We start from the raw sequence: 22506 nt of genomic DNA, 5'->3' as shown, positions 1-22506 counted from the left end.
TTTCTCAATCCAAACAAAGCCTTAGTTAACAACCATTTGTAATTTTGTATGAGTATGCGACGCATATATTTGCGTGCACGCTGGCGCGCATCTTTGCTCACAAATAATTAAAAAAAAAAAATCCAATTTTGAGTGAGTCATTTGGCCTGTAAACCATGAAAGCCAGTGTTGCATCAAGTCATGTTGTACGTATGTGAACCTTTAAATGTAAGAATGATAGAAACGGCCTCGTGTTATGGGTTAATTTTGATCGATGCAAACATAGAGATTCTGGTGAAGATGGAGTACGTAGCTGCATACAGACCAAAATCACAAGAAATTTATATAATTTTCCCATTTATTTATGAATTTTCTATATGTAGTAATTCATTATTATTTGTTACACAGTCGATTATTGTTATAATTATTATAGAGAGAAGCTCAGAACGCATGTAATATGCATACATGCATAATTCTTGCTCATCTCATCTCATGATCAAGTACTTGGGCAGAAAGTGATAACGTAATTAGGTGCACCAGAGCAGGTGAAGGTGCTGTTCACATCATCATAAGCGTAGCTATAAGCTTGAGGGCACTGGTTCTCGAAGATCAAGGAATACTTCGTTGGAGGACATGTTTCTGGAGTGCTGAAATCGCCAGTGCAACAGTATTGTGGTTGATTTAACGCTGTGCATGCGCTCTTGCATGCGATCACGCTCCCATCGGCGGCTTTCAATTGCAGTTCTGCTGGGCAAACTGCGTTCACATTGGCTGGGCAACTCGAGGTCTGGCAATCACCGCTCCCGCCTTCTGTGCTCACTGAAACAGGCAGGTTGAAGCCATCGACAAGGCTAACATCATAAAAGTCTTGCCCACTATTTGCTGCTATGTTGATTTCTACCAAAGATGCTGGCGGGATCGCACCATTACCATTGCATGCAACCATTGCATGCAACCTGTCCAGAGGCGCAATCTGCAGTAGCGCAAGAGAACCTTCCTGAGGTGTCCGTGGTGCAATCAGTTCGTGCCCAAAAACGGCCTATCCATGGAGCTTGGACATCTATTGATGTGGATGCTTTGGATGCTAACTCAAATCCTGTTGTTGATAGTTGAGGTTTCTGATCAGCGGTTAGGGTTCCCGGCCAGACGGTATTGGGACAGTTGTTTGTGAAAGTTATTCTAGCGGATTGAGCACCTGCAATATTCATATATATGCAGCATCAAACAAAATAATTCCTTGTCACCATGTATATATGTCGAACATGAAAGCCAACAAATCCATCTCAGCAAATGAATTCGATCGCAAATCACACATGCATGCTTATCACCATGATACATGTGCATATATGACATATAGTACTTATGTAAACAACAAATTTTGGTAGGCATGTCATTTTATGATAGGATAAGTATACCACATGTGTGTTCTTCAACAGTACTAACTAATACGAGAGAGAGAATGAGAGATTGTTCAATTGAAAAAAAAAAAAAAAAATTAAAATGTGATCATACATATATCTAAAATACACACACACACACATATATATATATTATATATATAAAACCCATTTGCACCGATGATCGATCATGAGATCGACGACATATATACCAGAGAGAAAAAAGGAGGTCAAGACAAGGCAGGAGATCATCATCATGAGTGAAAGGGTCTTCATGATGATAGATAGGCGAAGTAATTAATTTGATGATCTCAGTGTATATAATATGCAGAGCTGGGCCTGTGTGGTAGTACTACTGCTACGTACTACGTTGGTGCTATATATATACACATATATAGGGAGGTTAATTCGCTCATACACGGAAGTCTCAGTTTTCTTCGTTTAGGCCGAATAGTATAATTAGGTCCGGACTATCGGACAAGAACTTGAAGAGAAATTCCTCCCTAACAAATTCATGTTTGTCAATGTTTTAGTGTTATGGCTCACCGTGTCTAATTTTCAACCAGTAATATTATTGCGTGACAAGCTGTACTCATAACTACAAGAAAAATGTCATTTGTGACCATTTTCTTGCAACGAAAATGACTATTTGCAGTGAAAATAGATTCATTTTAGTTGGAGATAATTATTTCATTGAAAATAACTGATCGTAAATAAGTAATTTTCTTGTAATGACTTTATACTGCAGAAAATTAAAAGCTTTGAGTTAATTTTGGAGACAAGTCAAACTGCATTGATTTACACCTTCTTGGTCTTGTGATCTATGGAATGGACAAAATTCATAGTCTTATAACTTATTTATTTGTTGCATGGCATGAATTTTCTTCCATACAGTAATTAATTTATATGGCTGCAACATGACCACCTAGCTAGTCCATATATAATCGCCTCAAATTAAATTCTTCCTTCTAGATTGGTCAAGAAACCGTATGCAAGTTTCCTTAATTAATATTGACTAAGGTGGCTTGCATCTTCTTCCACCTTAATTAGTGGAATTCGAACGAATAATAAGTGGTCTAAGTGAAGAAGGAATTATGCCTTTTCCGGCACTGTGAAAATGCCGCAATAAGTCATAAAATCGTTGCAAATGATTTATTCAATGCCTTTTTCCTCGCCGCACAATGGTTGCCAAAAATTGGATGGAATTTCTTTTTACCATTGATTTCTCATTATCATCGCTAATAATAATTTTAGCGACGCCAGCCATGTTGATGCAAAAATTTGATAATTTTTCGTTGCAAACAATGTGCCACATATATATAGACTAATGGAAATGCTCTATCTCGACATTATATAGTCGCTGCAAATATGAAAACTTTTGCCGCTATTGAATATGTAGTATTGCGTCCATCACAAAATCGTCGGCACTTTATTCCATTTTTGTCGACCAAATTCGACATAATAGGCTACTAAAACTGCCGCTATAGGTTTTCAACATTTCCAATGCTAATGTGATTAGTTGCAAAAGAAGCATATTTGACATGTTTTTGATCGCCAAGAAATGATTAACTTACATGCAATAGGCTGCCTGAGCATTAGTACTGGACTCATCAAATTCGTCTTCAAATTTTGATGAAAAGTACATGCTTTTCATATATCTAAAACCTCATTCTCCATAACTCCACGTTGGATTAATTATTGAATTCATCAAAATGATAATATAATATTATTTTTTTAATAATAATATAATATTATTTTTTTAATAATAATATAATATTATTTTTTCATATTTTATAATTACACTAATCATATGTTAATTAATAATTTAATTTGATTATTACATTATTATTACAAGACGGTTGGAAATTAAACTTGAATAAAAAAGACTGTTGGAGATTAAAAGTGAATAAAAATATATTTAATGGGTGAACAGTAGCCCTTCAAATTTGAAGAAACACATCTATTTACTGTAACTCAAAACTTCTCATTTATCTATTTGGCTAATCCAATGCAACACTCTTTTGATGAAATTCATAATATTTTACATTTGGCCAAGTTTTTGATGAAGCCAATGCCAATGCTACCTACCGATTTTGCAAAATCGCTGCAAATAATGTCTACACGATGAACTGAAATACGCATTATTGGAGATGAAATGCATATACTCATTGTTGGAATAATTAGAGGTCCAATGGAAAACTGTTGCAAATTGCATCCAACTATACTTTTTTTTTTTTTTTTTGTAGGAAATAGAGTTCATTCGTTTATGAAAGTAAAGTTATAGTTGTGACTGATATATACAAGGTAAAAACCCATATTACAATCCAACTACTCACGATTAGGGCTCCACTAGTACACAAATTTCTTTGTGACTGGTATGGTCTTAATTTCTAGAACTCTTTACAGACAACTCATCTGAGAGATCACACTCTGCCTAAAACAGAGATTTCAAACCCCATCCTCCAGAGGAGGAGAGGACTTTCACTCTATGACCAGAATGTCCAAGTGACTATTTCTGTTCTATTATTAACCAAAAAGAAATGAAATAACATAAAACATAAATGATACATGATACATGAGAAAATAACGAAATACAGCTTGGAAAGCTATAGATCCACATTTTAAACCTTAGAGGAAATAAAAAAAGCCAACACAAAGACAGTGGTGGCGCATGAGGGACACGCGCCACCCTAGAAGTACAGTAGATAGTCGAGTCTGAAGAAACCGATGGCCCTGGTCCCAAAAATGTCACGTATGGCGATGATAGAGCTCCCCTTGCAGTGGTGCGTGGATGTCACATGTGCACTTTGGACCGTGTGTGTGGCTAACGTGCCGCTCTATTCGACGAGATTCTTCGCCCATCTGAAGGATTGGTGCCTTGGGAATCTTACGTGGGGCACATTGTGGTCATCTAGCTCCGGAGAACAGCAGATTGGCATTTCGCCCTACTTTAAAAGAAAAAATACACAAAACCAGAAAAAATAAAAAAAAAAACTAGAGAGAAGAGGAATAAGGGATGAGGGAGGGAGGAGCCGAAGCTCCAACCCCACTCCTCTGGTCTGAGTTTTTTGAGGGGGGGCTGCTCTAGAGAGAAAAGGGTGAGAGCAGAGGTGTGTTAGGGCATTGAGCTTTTTCGAAGTCCAACTATACTTTGAATGTGCATTAAGGAACCTTACAAATTAATTACCATAATATGGACAAAGGATTTATGCAATATTGCATGTATCCTTTAATTGTGACCCAGTTATATTGACTACTCCTATCTTGAATATAAACATTCTTATATCACAATCTCATCTGATAAGAAATATTACCAAATTATCCTAAATAAGATCCTCTTGTGCTAAAAATGAACATTCATTTATAAACTGTTAAAAATCCTTGATCAGTTTTCCAGGAATTGATCAAGGATTTTTAACTATTACATTCCAAATCTCAGATTTACAAACTTAAATCTCAAGCCTTAGCAAATTCCAAATGTAATACAATATTAACATAATCAACTAAATCCAAAATGGTCCATAAAAATTATAGGCAGCAATATCCACTAGCTTGGCAGGAGTGGGTGAGACAGGATCAAATCATTTCACACGCACGGCAGTGCTCCACTTCACAATTTATCTACCACCATGAAATTGTTCATGTTGAATTGTATCCCAACAAAAAACTGCCCAATGAACCAGAGTCATCTCTAACATGCATCCAGGTTCAATATCCCTGAACCTTCATCCAGTCCTCACACATACATTTTGGTCGAGACTCGTTTAGAGATGAGATGAGTTGATATTAAAGTTAAAAAGTTAAATAAAATATTGTTAGAATATATTTTTTTAATATTATTTTTGTTTTAGAATTTGAAAAAGTTGAATTCTTTATTTTATTTTACGTGAAAATTTGAGAAAATTGTAATAATAAGATGAGATGAGTTAAGATGAACTGTGAAAACAAACAAGGCAGCGTGACAGCTATTTTATTTTAGTAGCTGGATAAACAACCACCTAGTAGGAAGTGTACTCATGAGTTAGTGCAATAAACCTGACAACATTAGACTCCAAAATATTATTGATCTTTGTGAATCCTTTACATACCAGCCCTGTAATACTATGTTCCTTCCTTCTTACGTAAGTTTCTTCTTTCTGACATACGTACCTTCCTTCTAACGTAAGCAAATTCGAGGACGGGATTATGCAACAGTCTATCCTCATCTCTAACGACTGCGAGCCTCGTTATTTGTGGAAAACCTCGATGACGTGTTCCTAAAGATATTATGTGACTTCTAAGGCACGTCCAGTGTTTTAAATGTACTGAAAATATTTATAGGGAGTATTTTCAGTGTTATTGAACTAAGTTTGATTTTAAATACGACAATTATAATATTTTTTAAGAGCTCTAAAAATATTATAATTGTTGGAAATCATTTTAATATTTTATTATTAAAATGATTTCAGTTATTTAAAATATTATGAAATTTAAATTATGTTGAAAGCTTTAATTAATTAAATGGTTTTATCCTTTTAAATATATGAAATAAGACTTCATCATTTATTAATGATGAAGAATATTATTTTATAAACTAAAATTAATTTAAATAATATTCTACCTTAATTCCTCTAAATGCTTTTAATTAAGTTAATGTTTACGCATTTTCAAATCAGTATTTTAATCTCTCATCGTTAGATCGTTTTGAAAATCCCAAAACGAAGGTCTTCCTTCTTTCTCACTTTTCCCCCAGCTCTCTCTCTCTCCTCCCTCCCTCAGCTCGCATACACAATACGTTGTTCCTCTCCAAGCCGTGTCTTCCACTGCCCAGCCCGGCGCCACCGTGCGCCGGTGAGTCTCACCTCCACCACCATCGACCTCCTCTCACTTCGGCGAGTCCTCCCATGCCGGTCTCCCTCTCTCACGCTCTCTCTTCCTCTCTCTTGGCAGTGCACAGCCCGAATGGGCTTGGTGCTCACTGCACCACCGTGTGCCGCCCAACGGCGCTACCACGTCCACAGCAGCTTCCCCTCCCACAGGCCATCATCCTCCAGCAAGCTCAGCCTCCACCTCACGGCCACCTTCCTCCCATGCACGTACATGGCCTCCTCCATGCACGGGTTCACTGTGCATGTCTCTAGCGCCGCCGTGCGAGACCACCTTGGCCACCGGACACCACCACGAGTTCCTCCTGGTCTCCCCCTTCCTCCTCCACGTGACCCGAGGTCCATAGTCTCCCTCCGCCGCACGGGCTTCTCCCCTCTCCAATGCAAGGGTTCTCCTCCCTCAACCACTGTACGCCGCCACCCACGGTGTATAACCACCATCTCCAGCCTCCTCTAGCCACCACCAACATATCCTGACCACCCATGACCCCAATCTGCCACCCATGCATGCACACTCTTCCTCATTCTCCCACGGACTCTCCCTCCTTCCCAAGCTAGATCTGCCGTAGTAGGCCACCATGGTGCCACCCCAGCGCCACCACGAGCTCCACCAGCAACCCCTAAGTCTCTCCATGGCCAGCCACGACCATCCAAGCCTTCCCCTTCCAATTCCATGCTTTAAGACACACGAGTTTCCAAGGGAAACCCACGACTCCGCCATGTTCCCCCCCTCACCGCCACCTCGAGGCCACCATGAGACCACCCTCAACCTCCCTTAGCCTCCCTTGTTCTAACCCTAAGCCCAAACCACCACTTTATGTGGTGGGCAGCCACTACACGTGATGGACAGCCACTGCATGTGGCTGAGTGCCACTGTACACGACTAGATCCATCGTGTTACGCTCCTTGCCACCATCACATAGCCACCACGAGCCCTTCCAAGACCACACTTAGCTATCCAAACGCCTAAACAACCACCGTACGTGGGTTAGCCGCCATGTATGACCCTTCCGTCATCGGCTGTGATGACCAGCAAGCAACGCACGGGTTATCCCATCGATAGTATAACCCTTTATCCCTCGTTATTTATGTTAGATATTGATTAGTGGATTAGGTTGTGGACAGTGCTATTAGTATTGTGGAGTTCGTTGTATTGTGATGTGCTGTGTAGTGAAGTATTGGGCATATCTTTGTAGTGTGCTGTGAAGTGTGGAATGTAGTTGGGAAGTGTGCTGTGAAGTGTTGTGGACTGTGCTGTGTAGTATGACTGGGGAGTATGTGATAGATTTGCAAGACTCGATATGCTTAGGTTCCAAAGCATTCATGAAGAATGTTTATAAATCACAATGCATGTTTATCTGGAGCACCTAATTACCTTTATAATGAGTTAAGCTTGCTTAATTTGGGTGAATGTCCTTTGCAATCTTTGCCATCCAATTTTCATGGAAAAAAAACTCATCGACTTTCAGATGCGTAGAAGCCACATAAAAGAATTGGGGGAGGGAATCAAGGTAAAACTATGTTCTCAATATTTTTCTTTTCAATTTAGTTTTGAACTTCTTTTAATCTAATTTCACTTTTTTTTTTCCTCATCTTCAGAATTTTCAAAACCTGAAGTTTATGAGTTTTTCTGATTGTAAATTCCTAACAGAAATTCCTGATATCTCAAGGATTCCAAATTTAGAGGAATTGTATCTTTGTAATTGTGAAAGTTTAATTGAGGTTCATGATTCTGTTGGGTCCCATGATCATCTGACCTCTTTATCATTCTTCGAATGCTCTAGCCTTAAAAGTTTTCCAAGAAGCCCCAAGATGAGATCTCTAGAATCTCTTGTCCTTGAAGATTGTTCAAGCCTTCAAAGTTTTCTTGATATTGAGTGTGAGATGGAATGCTTAAGATTTATTAAATTCGACCAAGCTCCTATAAAAGAACTGCCTTCATCTAGGGGTATCTCACTAGCCTTCAAGATGTATACATAAAAGGATTCAAAAACCTTATGCATCTCCCAACTAACATTGTTGAGTTGTAGCATTTACGCAATCTTTGTGTCGAAAGTTTTTCAAAACTTGTTAAGCTTCCAAAGAAGGAGAAAAGATGTTCCACGCCCTGTGTCATGTCAACAGAAGAATGTGAAATTTCATCAAATGAAGAATTGCTCTTAAGGTTGCCACCTCCATTGCTAGCACTAGAATATTTGAATCTCAGCGATTGTGTCCTATCAAAGTCTGACTTCTTTATAGCATTTAATTTCTCATCCACTTTTGAAACTTTAGAACTGTCAAGGAATGATATTGCTATTTTTGTTGCAAGCATGAAAAGATTTGTTGGATTGAGGTGCCTTATGTTGTTGGATTGCAAGCAGCTTGAACAAATTCTAGAACTTCCACCAAATATAGAAGAAGTGTTTGCTAGTGGATACATTTGAAACCTTTCCGAAAGTATATAAAAAATTGAGTTCAATACAAGCACCTTACCAGCGCTACATTGGATTGACTTGTCTGCATGCAATTAAATGCTTGTGAATATCAGGAATCATGTCACAAATCCTATATTGGTTCTCTCTCTCTCTCTCTCTCTCTCTCTCTCTCTCTCTCTCTCTCTCTCTCTCTCCCTCCCTCCCTCTCTCTCTCTTATACGTATTTGTGTATGCCATTAATGTTTATGGGTTGTATTACTGAAAGTTATAATGATAATCATTCAACAGGGACAACTTGAGGAGGCACTTTCAGGTGGAATTATATTTTCGGGGAATAGGATTCCAGACTGGTTTACCCATCACTAGGAGGTTTCAAACAGTGAATCTAGTGAAATACAAATTAATGGACCCTTGTATCTAGATCATATTAAAGGAATTGCTTTGTGTGCCATTATTGGACCCATTATTAGGATCACAGCATACACACCCCCCTCCTGATATTAGTGCTAAGATCATTGGCAATTGAGTCAAAAGGTTCCTTAGAGAAAGAACAATTCATTCAACGAATCATGTATGGCTAGAGTACTCCTTTCTAGAATCTTCTAACCAAAAGGAGAACAATTTGCGAGTTAAGTTTTATTGTGAATCAAAGACGGTGTTCTTTAAAAGTTGCGAGTTGCATCTGATAAACAAACTCGAAGAAAATGTTAAAGTTCATCCAAGTGCGCTCCCTAATAATGTTGATGTCAAGATTGAAGATTCAGTGGCCTCAGTGACTTGTATTCAAGTTTCTAAGAGACTCTATGATGGTGATGATTACAACTTCGAATCCAATTGGTACCCACAATAGAAGAGTGTAAAATCCACTCAAGATGTTGCTAATGGCGGTATAGAATGAAACTAATTTTGCCATTGGGGTGGGTTATATAGACTTACATTTTGTCATAGGATTTTTGGTTGTTTTAAGAATGTCATTAACGAGGATGAATAACTTTAGCCCCTTGTTGATGTTGTATTTCGCGACCTGGGCAACTCCACGTTGCTGGGCTCGGATCTGGTTAAAAAGAATGGGGGGCTCGGGGGCCGTGCTACCTCTGATGCTTGAGTTAGTTTCAGTGTAAGAGATAAACAAATAATCGATCAAAGAGAATGAGAGTAGAATTATTCAAGAGTGTTAACCCTCTCCCTTGTCGTGGGAGAGGGGTATTTATACCTGGCTGGCTAGCCCACATGGTCGGGGTAGTGGGCGTATCATTCCGTTTTGGGGTCGGGTGTTCCTTCCAGTTACCTGTTGTCATCCAGACTAGTCAGACCTGGTTACAGCCGTCTCTTACACCCCAGGAGGCACGTCGTGGCGTGCCGAGCCCCTGGATGTATTAAATGCAGTGTGATCTCGGTCAGGCACATCCAACTCTCTGACTAGCCTGTGCGTCAAGATTCAGGGTCAAGGGATGTCCCTGACTGTCAGCCAGTAATGGTATCAGACTGTCCTGCCTTTCATCCTCTTGTCAGTGTACTCCATCTTATTACTTCTCTTATTGGGCTTCCTGGGCCGGCTCGGCCTAGCCTAGGCCTTACCCTTGGACCCAAGCCCAACCGGCTCGGCCCAACCCAGGCTTTATGCTTAAACCCGAGCTCAGGCCTAGGGGATTATTTCCCTCACAGTACCCCGTGAATTCCTAGCGCATGTGTGTGGTGGAAATTTAAAAGATCCCTTCTTCTCCTGCCATTAATGCGCATGGAGTCTTATGTCATGTTGTCTCCCCAACTTCTCAATTGTTGGATCCCAAAGGAGCCTTTTTCATCCTGAGCCACTCATTGGCTCATGCCTGTCACGGTCCCAACATGACTTCCCCCTTGTTTGCGCAGCCTTGTGCCTTTTGGGATCCCTTAAGCCACCAACCCACATCATTCAAGGCCAACATCACCTTGATTTCTATGGCATTTAAAACTCTCGTTGGTTGAACTGGACGGTTTAACTTCACGAGGGAGCAACAATTGAAGATGCTCAAAACGACCCCGCGACACCTCGATTTCTGTGTGCTGTGCCATTCACAAGCCCTCCTGGCAGCTGCTGGCGTCATCCTATCAATCCATTTCACTTACCTAGGACTGTCATATCCCTTCATCTTCTGAGCCATTGTCGAGTCACTGTCCGCCTAGTACCAATCATCCCCTATCCCCTATTTAAACCCTTCTTCCTCCTTCAATTCTTCCATTTCTACATCCAAGCTCCCGAAAATCTCTCGTTCTCTTTTCTTCAAGATTTCCTTGAGTTTCTTAGTGTTTCTGTTCTTCCCCATTTCCTTCGCAACTCCCTTCATGGCTGCTTCCAAGGAGCACAAGGGCTGCCTCCTTTCCTTCGCCGAGAGGAACTAGGAGTCATCTGTCACTGCCAATGACCTACGAGCGTGGTGGAGATCCTACAACATCCCCACTGAGGTGGTCATGGAGATCCCTAGCCGCTGTGTTCCTGTCGTGGATGCGGACGAGATGGCAACACGCATGGCTCTGTTCCAGTTGATATTTCCCAACAGGTTACACCTTCCATTTTGAAGTTTGATCTGGGACATCCTAGATTTCCTGAAGTTGGCCCCCGCACAACTCCACCCCAACGCCTAGCAAATCATGGTGGCAAGCTGCAAAGTTTTCTACCAGGTGCTGGGTGAGGGCTCTAATGACTATCCCGACCTGACTGCTTAGAAATTCTTGTCGTTCTACAGAATCCTCTAACTCAATGGGAGCCTGTGCAGTTTCCAAGCTCGAGCTACCGAGAAGCGCTTCGTCACACTAGAGAGACGCTTTTCTTCCATTAAGGAATGGCAACGACACTTTTTCTTTGTCTCCAGCTTGGGCTAGGAGTATCCCCAGGGATAGAAAATTCACCTGAAACTTCCCATGTGGGCCGTTTGGGCCAATGTGTCGAAGCGTCAGGCTCTCTCAATCAAACTGTCTAAGAGAGAAGAGTTCCAAATGGCTACTGTTCTATCTTAGGTGGCTGCCCACCCCACCACATTCGAGACGGACTTACTGCTCACAGACGTGAACATCAGGCTTCACCTGCTCCTTCTCGAACAATCCTTCGTGAACATTAAAATTGAGAGTTTTATGTTTCTAAGCCTGAGTTTAGGTTTAGAGTTCCAGTTTTTATTTTTGACGTGTTCTTTTGAGAAGGTGGAACTGGAGGGCAGAGTCGAGAGTCGAATGTTTCATCAACCGATTTCAATAAAGAACACCAGCTTTATTCTTTTACTTTTAAATTTCATTATAAACTAATTTTATTTTCTAGAGCTTTGATGTAGTCTAGCACTAAACACATAGTTTATATTCCAAGTTATTTTATTTTCAATATTTTCATGATTAAGTGTTTATTCCTTATTCTTAATGCTTACAATTTTCTAGCCAACTATTGTTTAATCTTTTGGATTACAATACGACCGAGAGGTAATTTGTGATTAAAACTCTAGGATTAAACACCATTAGTTGAGCGAAAGTAGAGATACTTTACCACCACTAGTGTGATTTTCAAGAAAAATTCAAAAAACTTAATGAGTCTCCGATTAGTTAAACTCACATAGAGATATGAAGTTATTAGTTGGAGATATTTTTGGTATTGTTCGAGAGAAAATATTGAATAGTTAAGGGATTTTTATCATCAACTTGGGATAATTGGGATTCTATAACAAGGAAGAATAAATTTTGTGGGATTTGCTAGGTGAAGTCAAACTCTCTAGATATATTCTTATTATTTTTAAAATCTTAATTTTACTGTTCTTTTCTTCAGTTTAAATTAGATAAATAATTATTCAAATTTTGGTTTTCCAAATAATAATTAATTTAGTCAATTTCAATACTCAACATAATTATTTCTTGTGGGTTCAATATCTGTTTTCTTTAAAACACTTTACTACTTGTTACGATTTTGTGCACTTACAGATATATTTTTTACCCGAATAAGTTTTTGGCACCATTGCAGAGGAATAATTATTTGTTATTGATATTGATACCAGCTTGATTTTTACTATTTTGGATTTTGTTTTGTTTTATTTATTTAAAAAAATATTTAATTTGATCTCAATTTGATTTTTTTTCTTTTCAGGAATCAAAAGTGCATGTGCCGATCTAGATTGTTAGAGCATACGCTTTTCAATCTCGAGATTGAAAGGACCTTACGTCGGATCAATAAAGAGAAAAAGAAAGAGGTCACCGCATGTAAAGTTAAGATGGCCGACCAGGAGCACAAGGCGTTAAGAGACTATACAATGCCCTCGGTCAGTGGGGCGATGTCCAGTATAAGGCGACCATCTATACAAGCCAATAACTTTGAGATCAAGCCGGCCATCATTCAAATGATCCAACAAACCGTCCAGTTCGGGGGCTGTCACAAGAGGATCCTAATGTCTATATTGCAAGTTTCTTGGAAAGGCGACTGGAGTCTTTGAACTTGATTCTATTAGCACACTGGCGGACAACAACTATGTAACATCAACGTTCATGCTATTCAAACTAATTTTGTTTGTGATCATTGGGCAAGAAATCATTCAAGTGTAGATTGCCAAGTTGGGAATACTTTTCTCCAACCGAGTCAAGATCAAGCCCACTACGTGTCCAATTTCTAACATCAAAACAATCTTTATTCAAACACGTTCAATCCTGGATGAAGAAACCACCCAAACTTTTCATGGAGCAATAACCAAGGGCCGATTAGACCACCTCAACAGTTTCCACATCAAGAGAAGAAGTCGGCACTTGAGGATATGTTTGTGAAGTACGTGCAAGATTGATATGGTGATCCAAAACAACTCGGCATCCATCCGTAATGTGACTAATCCGAAGGAGCATGTCAAAGCCATAATAGGAACTTGCGGATGGATGCTGAATTGTTTTAGACAGCAGGAACTTTACCGAGCAACATTGTAACTAATTCAAAGGAGCATGTCAAAGCCATAACATTGCGAAGTGGGTGGACATATGATCAGCCACAAACAGTAAGTACCGAGTGAGATGCAGAAGCTGAAAATGTGGAGACCGAGAAGAAGGAAACCGAGGACGAGGTGAAAGAAATTGATCGGGAGGTGACCGACTAGCAAGCTGTGAAGACTAGAGAGAATAAAAGGGGCTGAAAAATCCAAGAAATCTAGGTAGTTTACTTCTGAAACTTATTCTAATTCAATTTATGATCCACCAATTCCTTTTCCGCAAAGATTAAAGAAAAATAAAATTGATAATCAGTTCTGTAAATTTCTAAGTCTATATTAAGCAATTGCATATTAATATTCCTGTCATTGAAGCCTTAGAGCAAATGCCTAAATATGCAAAATTTTTTAAGGATGTATTATCAAACAGGTGGGAGTTGGAGGAGCATGAGACTGTGATGCTGACTGTGGAGAGTAGTGTTATTTTACAAAAGAAGCTTCCGCCTAAGTTGAAAGATCCAAGGAGTTTCATGATCCCTTGCACTATAGGAAATTCCTATTTTGATAAAGCTTTCTGTGACTTAGGGGCAAGTATTAATCTAATGTCTCTCTCTATTTTTAGGAAACTGGGTCTTGGAGAAGTAAAGCCGACCACCATCTCTCTATAGTTGGCGGACAGATCTATTAAATATTTGAGAGGACTCATTGAGGACGTACTGATGAAAGTTGATAAGTTCATCTTCCCCACCGACTTCATTGTACTTGATATGGAGGAGGACGAGGAGATCTCTACGATATTGGGCCAACCTTCCCTGGCGACGGGGAGAACTTTAATTGATGTCCAGAAAGGGAAACTCGTTTTGAGGATTGGCAAGGAGCAAGTCACATTTTACGTATTTAAATCAATGGAATTCCAGTCCGAGGTACATTCCTGTTTTCAAATGAGCAACCGAGACATGGTCAAGTCCGACGAGACTTATGGAGCCGAATTTCCAAAACTACCACTTGAGGTATGTCTTATTCAGTCTACATCTATTGAATCCAAAGATGAAAGCTACACCTTCCCTTTCTCATTCAATAAAACCGAAAGTGGAAGGGCTACACTCATCTAAACCGACGTCACCAAGCCTGAACTCATGCCACTTCCATCAAATTTAAGGTACGCGTTCTTGGGTCAGGACTCTACTTTTCTAGTTATTATTAACAGTTCATTAAGTGATGAAGAGGAAGAGAAGTTGCTGAAAGTCTTGGGGAGCACAAAACAGCTTTGGGTTGGACCATCTCGGACATCAAAGGAATTAGTCCTTCAATTTGCATGCACAATATTTTAATGGAGGATAATTTTAAATCGATCGTCCAACTCCAGAGGAGATTGAATCCATCAATGCAAGAAGTGGTGCATAAAGAGGTATTGAAGCTTTTAGATGCCGGGATCATTTATCCAATCTCAGATAGGGCATGGGTAGGTCCAATGCAAGTCGTCCCAAAGAAATGAGGGATAACCGTAATAAAAGATGACAATAATGAACTCATACCGACGAGGACGGTCACAGGATGGCGAGTATGCATAGACTTTTGAAGATTGAATGATGCAACTCAGAAAGACCATTTTCCCTTACCATTTATTAATCAAATGCTAGAAAGACTAGTCGACCGTGCCTACTACTGTTTTCTATATGGATATTTCGGGTACAATCAAATAGCCATTGCACCCGAGGATCAAGAGTAGACCACTTTCACCTGTCCTTAAGGCGCTTTTGCATATAGGCGCATGCCTTCTGGTCTTTGCAATGCACCAGCCACTTTTCAAAGATGCATGATCTCCATTTTCTCAAAAATGGTGGAAAACGTTTTAGAAGTCTTCATGGATGACTTCTCGGCTTTTTGTCACTCTTTTGATAACTGCTTATATAATTTATCTTTGGTTTACAGAGATGTAAGGAGACAAATCTTGTTTTAAATTGGAAAAAATGTCACTTCATGGTCGATGAGGGAATAGTGCTTGGCCACCGCATTTCCTTCAAGGGAATTGAAGTCGACCGAGCAAAGATAAAATTTATTAACAAATTCCTACCACTGACCAATGTTAAAGGCGTGAGGAGCTTCTTGGGTCACGTCGGGTTCTATCGTCAATTTATCAAGGATTTTTTCCAAATTACTAAACCTCTCTGCACTCTGTTGATTAAAGATACTCAGTTTGAATTTTCAACTGATTAATTGCATACTTTTGCAACATTGAAAAAGAAATTAATTTTAGCACATATCATTGTTTCACCATTGTGGAATTTACCTTTTGAATTAATATGTGATGCTAGCGATTATGCTATAGGAGCTGTTTTGGGGCAGAGAAAAAGTTTCATTTTATTTATTATGCAAGTCGGACCTTAGCAGAAGCTCAACCGAATTATGCTACTACTAAAAAATAATTGTTAGCAGTTGTGTTTGCCTTTGATAAATTACTGTTACAATGGATTCTGCTACTACAGGAGTTTGATTTGGAAATAAGAGATAAGAAAGGTACCGAGAATGTCATGGCCGACCATATCTCTCCTTGAGCTAAAAGAGGCGGCTGGTGAGGAGAATTTTCCAATTAATAAGACCTTCATGGATAAGCAATTAATGGTTATAAAAGATGTTCCATGGTATGCCAACATGATAAATTATTTGGTGTCCAAAATTTTCCCGATCGAGATGACATACAACAAAAGAAGAAGTTCTTCTTCGACTTGAAATAAAATTTTCGGGAGGAACTTTTTCTACATTGGCACTGCATGGATCAGATAATCAGTAGATGTGTGTCCGAGGAAGAGATGGAGAGCATACTCAGACGCTGCCACTCTTTGGAAGTGGGCGGCCACTTTGGTGGAGCGAAAACAACAACAAAAGTCTTACAATGCGGCTTTTATTGGCCGACTATTTTTAAAGACTCTTTTGATTTTGTTATTTTATGTGATCATTGTCAAAGGGTTGACAACATTTCTAGAAAACAAGAGATCTCTTTAAACAATATTTTAGTGATTTAATTTTTTGATGTGTATAGATTTCTTGGGTCCTTTTCCATCCTCATATTTTAATAAATTTATTCTGGTGGCTGTAGATTATGTCTCGAAATGGGTGGAAGCGGTCGCCTTGCGAACCAATGATGCGAGGGTTGTGGTGAATTTCCTGCGGAAGAACATTTTTCCATTAGTGGTGGTGGAAAGCATATTTGCAATTGCCTATTTGAAGTGCTACTGACTAAGTGTGGAGTTACCCATCACGTGGCGACACCATACCATCCTCAAACGAGCGGCCAGATCGAGGTGTCTAATCGAGAGCTGAAGCGCATACTAGAGAAGACTGTGAGTGTCTCTCGTACAGACTGGGCGAGAAGGTTAGATGATGCGTTATGAGCCTACCGGACAACATTCAAAATGCCGATCGGGATGTCACCTTACCGGCTCGTTTATGGAAAAGCCTGCCATCTACCCATGGAGCTAGAACACAGAGCCTATTGGGCGACAAGGACACTGAACTTTGATTTACAAGCGGCTGGGGAGAAGAGAATACTACAGATCAACAGGATGGATGAGTTCCGCAATGATGCTTATGAGAATGCTCGAATTTACAAAGATAAAACTAAAAGATAGCACGATAAGCATATTCTGAGAAGGGAATTCGAAGTCAGGCAAAGAGTTCTATTATTGAGCTCAAGACTTCGACTCTTCCCAGGAAAGTGGCGCTCTCGATCTTCGAGACCGTTTGTGGTAACCCATGTCCTTCCATATGGGGCGGTCGAAATCCATCACGAAACAAAAGGCATATTTAAAGTAAAGGACAGAGATTAAAACCCTATATGGATGGAGACTTTAACTCGGAAAAGTGCTCCATTGATCTCGCTATTAATAAATGACGAGCGGAAAATGTCTAGTTACAGACTTTAAATAAAGCGCTTTTGAGAGGCAACCCAAGTTTTTTTTTTATTAATTTTTATTTTTGCTTAATATTATTCATTTTCTTTCATTTTGCAGGAACAAAGAGGCGATGACATCTCTAAGAAGTACACGGTTGCGCCCTCAAGGAAAATATTCAAATGCTAGAACTAGATAAAATCAGGGGAGCATCTCTTACCTTCTCTCATTCTTTGCTTTAGTTTATCTTCTTTTTTCCCATTGAGAACAATGTGATATTTATGTTTAGGGGGAAATTGGGGAAAGGATATTATTTTCTAGAAAAGAAAATAATAATAACAATAACAATAATAATAATAATAATAATAATGATAAAATCAATATGGTTTGATGAATAAAAAGCTTATGATAAGAATATGATTGAAATTGATTATAATTTTTAGGAAAAATTCACATTGCTTAAGTCTAATTGTTAATTCTTTACTTGATCTTACTTAATTTGATATTTTCTATGTTCAATGAATGCTTCTTATGATCATTAATTGTTTTGAGTACCTAGAAAATTTTTATGTGAATTTTGTGAATTTATATGGTTTCAACTTACTCTAGAACTTATTTGATTACACTCAAGGTGAAATCCTAGACAGAATATTACTGGGGAAATGATTAAGGCAATCTTTGGATCGATTGAGTCTTTCAAGCTTACCTGTTTATTCTCTTTATCTCTAGTCGCCCCTTTAAGCTTTGTTGAAATATATTTTAGCCTTATATTTTTATTTCTTGTAAATCTCATATTCCCTACCCTATTTGAGCTTAAACACTTATTTCTTTACTGTCACTACCCTGCCCCGTGAAGGACAGGATCGCGACGTACATACCTGTCCTTTTCTTTTCTTTCATTTTCTCTTTTTTTTTTTCTAATAACATGCAATCGACATGGACATAACACATGTGTACTCTAAATTTTTCATTTAATAAAGGGAACACCTGATAGACATTATGTTCGAACATTTATCATAAAAGACTCTCAGGGTCCATACGTTCATAAAAACATAACCCGTCATCCATAAACATAACTATTCTAGTTAGGGAAGATCCTAAGCTTTTGCTCTCCCTCTACAGTTGTAACACCCCGCATTTTAGTGTATTTTTACTAAAGGATTATTTTTATTTATTTAAACATTTATTCTCGTATTTTAAAATTGGTTGGATTTTTAGTGAGTTTATTTTTATGATTTTAATTTGGTGAAAATTAATTTTTATGTGTTTTGTTATTATTTATTTATTGTTGTACATTTAAATTGCTTTTCATATTAAATTAATTACTGTGGGATTTAATTATTTCAATTTGACTTTACCATTATGTTTAAATTATTTTATTTAACTTGCTGTTTTAAAATCTTTTCCGTTGGATCATTTTTGTGACCCAAGTTATGAGGATTAGACCTCATTTCTTTCTCTGCATTTTTTTTTCCTCTTTTTTTTTTCCTTTTCTTTTTCTTTTCTTCTTCTTTCCTTTTTCTTTCTTCTTCTTCCTTCCCCTCCCGCGCGACCCAACCCCCCTCGCTCCTGTGCGTCATTCTTCGTCCGCCCAGCCCGCCGCCGTGTGCCGGCGGTGGTCGACACTGCATGGCTCCCAAGCTTCCCCAACCACCGGCGACGCTACCCCTCCGATCTCAACTCCATTCGCGCTGCCGTTAGCCACCACGAGCCCACTGAAGCCGCAGCATTCTTTCCGCCGCTGAGCCGCCGTCGCACCACCATTGGCCACCATCTTCTCACCACATCATCCTCGACCTCTTGGTAACCCATTGGACCCAACCCCAGTTCCGATCCGCCACCGGTGAAGCTCCACCATCTACATTTCCGATTTGAGTATTTTGGTCTTCTACCGCCCATTGCGCTGCCACCCACGGCCAACCTTCACTACCACTAGCTTCACCGACCTCCTTAGGCCCTACCCTATCAATCTTGAGTTTTCGTTTGCACCCGTTGAAAAGTTGGATATTGTGACCCACGGCCACATTGTATTTTACACTGTGGTGTTGCTCAGACGTCGCCTTTTTCAGCTTCGTGATCCTTCAGAAATTGCTATATAGCGCTGTAAGTATTTTTCAAAGAATTCTTGTGAATTTAATGTATTTTTGCACTAACACATTTCACTGTATTTAACTGTTGATTGGATTTGCCGGACTGAGTCCGAGGAGTACGGGGTCGGATGGTTTGGTGAATGGAGTTGTTTAGTTGGATTTGATTGGATTGGTAATTGTTGGTTTGGATATTGTGTTGGTTCATGTACATTAAATTTGGCACGCATGATCATGTTTGTAAAGGAAAACTGGGTTTTCGTGTATTGCATTCATGTTCATGTGTTTATGAAAACTGGGTTTTCATGTGAGTATGAAATTTGGGTGCGTGTGTATCACGACCCCAAGCCGAGATGGGACATTATCTCGGTGGAGCTCCTCTGGTTACTCGGGAGCGGAATATACTGAGTAACGTCTCCTGGATTGTCGCCGGGCGACAATGGGATCGGACGAGAGATTCGTGCCGACTCGTGGTCCTTCTGCTAGCGGGGACTAGAGGATGTCTGGCCACGTACGCACTGGGCGCGGAACTGGGCATCGCTCATTGCGTAGTGTGGGTGCTTGGCCATGTACGCGCCGGGCGCGGAACTACCACCGCTACGAAGCCAGGACGTGCGGATGGTCCATAGGGAGGCCATGGTGCATAGGATAATAACGGATTAATTGGCTATTTTCTGGGAAAATAGTGTGCGTTGGATATTGTGTAAATCATTTTCTGGGAAAATGTTTTACGGATTATTTTTGGGCCAAATGGGATTTTGGCATGTGTTGGAAAATTATCATTTTCGGAGAAAATGATGTTTTGAGGAAAAATGCATATTTCATCATATGCATGCATGTTGGTTGCATTAAATGCATTTTATTCTTGAGGATTATTTTGGTTATACTTACCTGCGATACCATTTTGTGGTAAGGCGGATTTTGATGCAGATGAGGAGGAGGAGGGCGAGCCTGAGAGACGGCTCTGCCTGAGGAGTGATCTGGGATCACTCATTTGTTTATTTGAAAACTATTGTATTATATTTTTATGGATGACTGTATAACTGCTATTTAAATTTTTACTGATGTTTGATTGTAAATAAATTCTGGTACTTAGTTGACTATCCGCTTCGTTATTTTATTTGTACACTGTTGCATGTACACACACTGGCACTTCGTTGGGATGTGTGACCGTATTGTCACCATCCTGGCGTCTCGATCCCTGTGTATTTATATAAGGGGGATTGAGGGCGCCACAACAGTAATGCCTTGCTTCCCAGCCTTTTCATCATTACCTAGACATTTAAAACATTTAAAATAAAAGTGAGTCAAATACTCAGTAAGTAGTACATCATACAGTGAACATACTAGGCATTAATTCTTTTCTTTTGAAAACATGCATATATAAACATTTTTACTAATTCTTGACAATGCTTTCATGCATAACAGTTTAAGAATTAAGCCATACTTTCATGCATAAAATTTTAAGAAATAACTATACTTTCATATTTCACTTTTTTTAGCTGGTACACACTATTACACCCCATGTACTGGGGTTAGTGATCTTCCTTTAGACCTGGATTCCGCCTGTGGCCACAAGTTGAGAATCTCTTTTCAGTCAAGGGGTAGCACTGGGTGCACTACCAGTACTACTTACCTGGCATTCCAATCTGCCCATTCATTAGTACCATTTTCATTCATTTATATGGCCGTTACGTATTTTCATACATTAAAGCATTCATTCATTCAGTCATTTTTTTTATTCATTTCAGTCCTTTCAGTTCATTCATTTGTAGAAAATGTAATTTAAAAGCATGGATTTAAACATCATCTTTTTATTTAACTGTGCATTCATGAAAAAACATCATTTTAAAAGCATGAGCTTAGACATCATTTTTCGTGGCATCTATAAAGCGTCAGTTCATAGGACAATTTAACATCAGTTCATAGGGACATCTTAAAACGTTCATTCACGTCATTTAAAGTATCAGTTCATAGGAACATTTTAAAACTCATTTAAAGCATCACTTGAAGCATAAGGCATGAGACATTCATTTTCTTTCATTTACAATCAAAACATTTTCATCATCTTTCTTACTTCAATGCACATGCATTTTTATGGAAAATATACATTTTGATGCTATACTACATATAGAAATAATCAATAAATTTATTGCAAGAGCATGTATGGAAACCTCATGGCTTAGAATCTACGTGTATGCATTACCTTATACACATACACACAATTATAATCGATAGAGTGCTTAACAGGGGTTATCAAGAAATGGCTTGTACATACTATATTCATTTACTATTTTCTTTAGAAGAACATTTGCAATAAGAGAGAGAGAGACATTCTTTTATAACGAGAACTTGGTGTAGAAACATGGTCATAGCTACTTACCTGGGAGCTTTACTAGTGAGTTCCTTTGAACTTGAAAATACACTCCTATTCAATGAAATGAAATAAATATATTAATATCCATCTTACTTTAAGCCTTATTAACGGACACCCTTACACGCTCACTTTAATTCCAAATTAGAATTAAAGTGTTTTCCCTTAACCCATTTAGCTACCCACCATACATGGCGCTAGGCCAAAACATTTAAATCCTTATTCTAACATTTAAAGAAACCCATGAAAGTATGTAGCTTGCTTGTTGTCCCTCTTTAAAGGCTATTATTTTCTATACAAGGGATAGGTAGAAATCATAAGTTAAAATGTATGGGATGGTAGGGATTTATTTAAGTAAGGTAGGGAACAAGGAGGTATCACCCAATCTAGAAATTTTATAAAAGAGTGATGCTCCCAGCCAGTTCGGGTGAGTTCACCATTTTTACACCAGCCACTAAGGATCTACCACGTAAGCATTGCAGCAATCACAAATTTATACCCGCATACAGTAGATTACATTTTTATATTTGCTTTCCAATATCTTTTCCCCCTCGCTCTCTCTCTCTCTCCAATCCCTCTTC

At 39.0% G+C, this 22506-nt stretch overlaps 1 long non-coding RNA gene and 1 pseudogene across 1 annotated transcript; both read right to left on the bottom strand.

Annotated features, from left to right (window-relative positions):
- Positions 1 to 319: 319 nt before the first annotated feature.
- On the bottom strand, positions 320 to 1738 carry LOC121245229 (annotated as a pseudogene).
- Positions 1739 to 5521: 3783 nt separating this feature from the next.
- On the bottom strand, positions 5522 to 22298 carry LOC121245227. Its single transcript, XR_005936591.1, has 3 exons — positions 22155 to 22298; positions 13329 to 13333; positions 5522 to 5532 (listed from the first exon to the last, which is right to left on the bottom strand). It is a non-coding gene; the product is annotated as an uncharacterized LOC121245227 (long non-coding RNA).
- Positions 22299 to 22506: the final 208 nt, after the last annotated feature.

Source organism: Juglans microcarpa x Juglans regia, unplaced genomic scaffold (genome assembly GCF_004785595.1).
Source record: "Juglans microcarpa x Juglans regia isolate MS1-56 unplaced genomic scaffold, Jm3101_v1.0 JmScfU0002, whole genome shotgun sequence".
Taxonomy (NCBI): domain Eukaryota; kingdom Viridiplantae; phylum Streptophyta; class Magnoliopsida; order Fagales; family Juglandaceae; genus Juglans; species Juglans microcarpa x Juglans regia.
The sequence above is the reverse complement of the archived record's forward strand: the minus strand, read 5'-3'. Positions and strand labels throughout refer to the sequence as shown.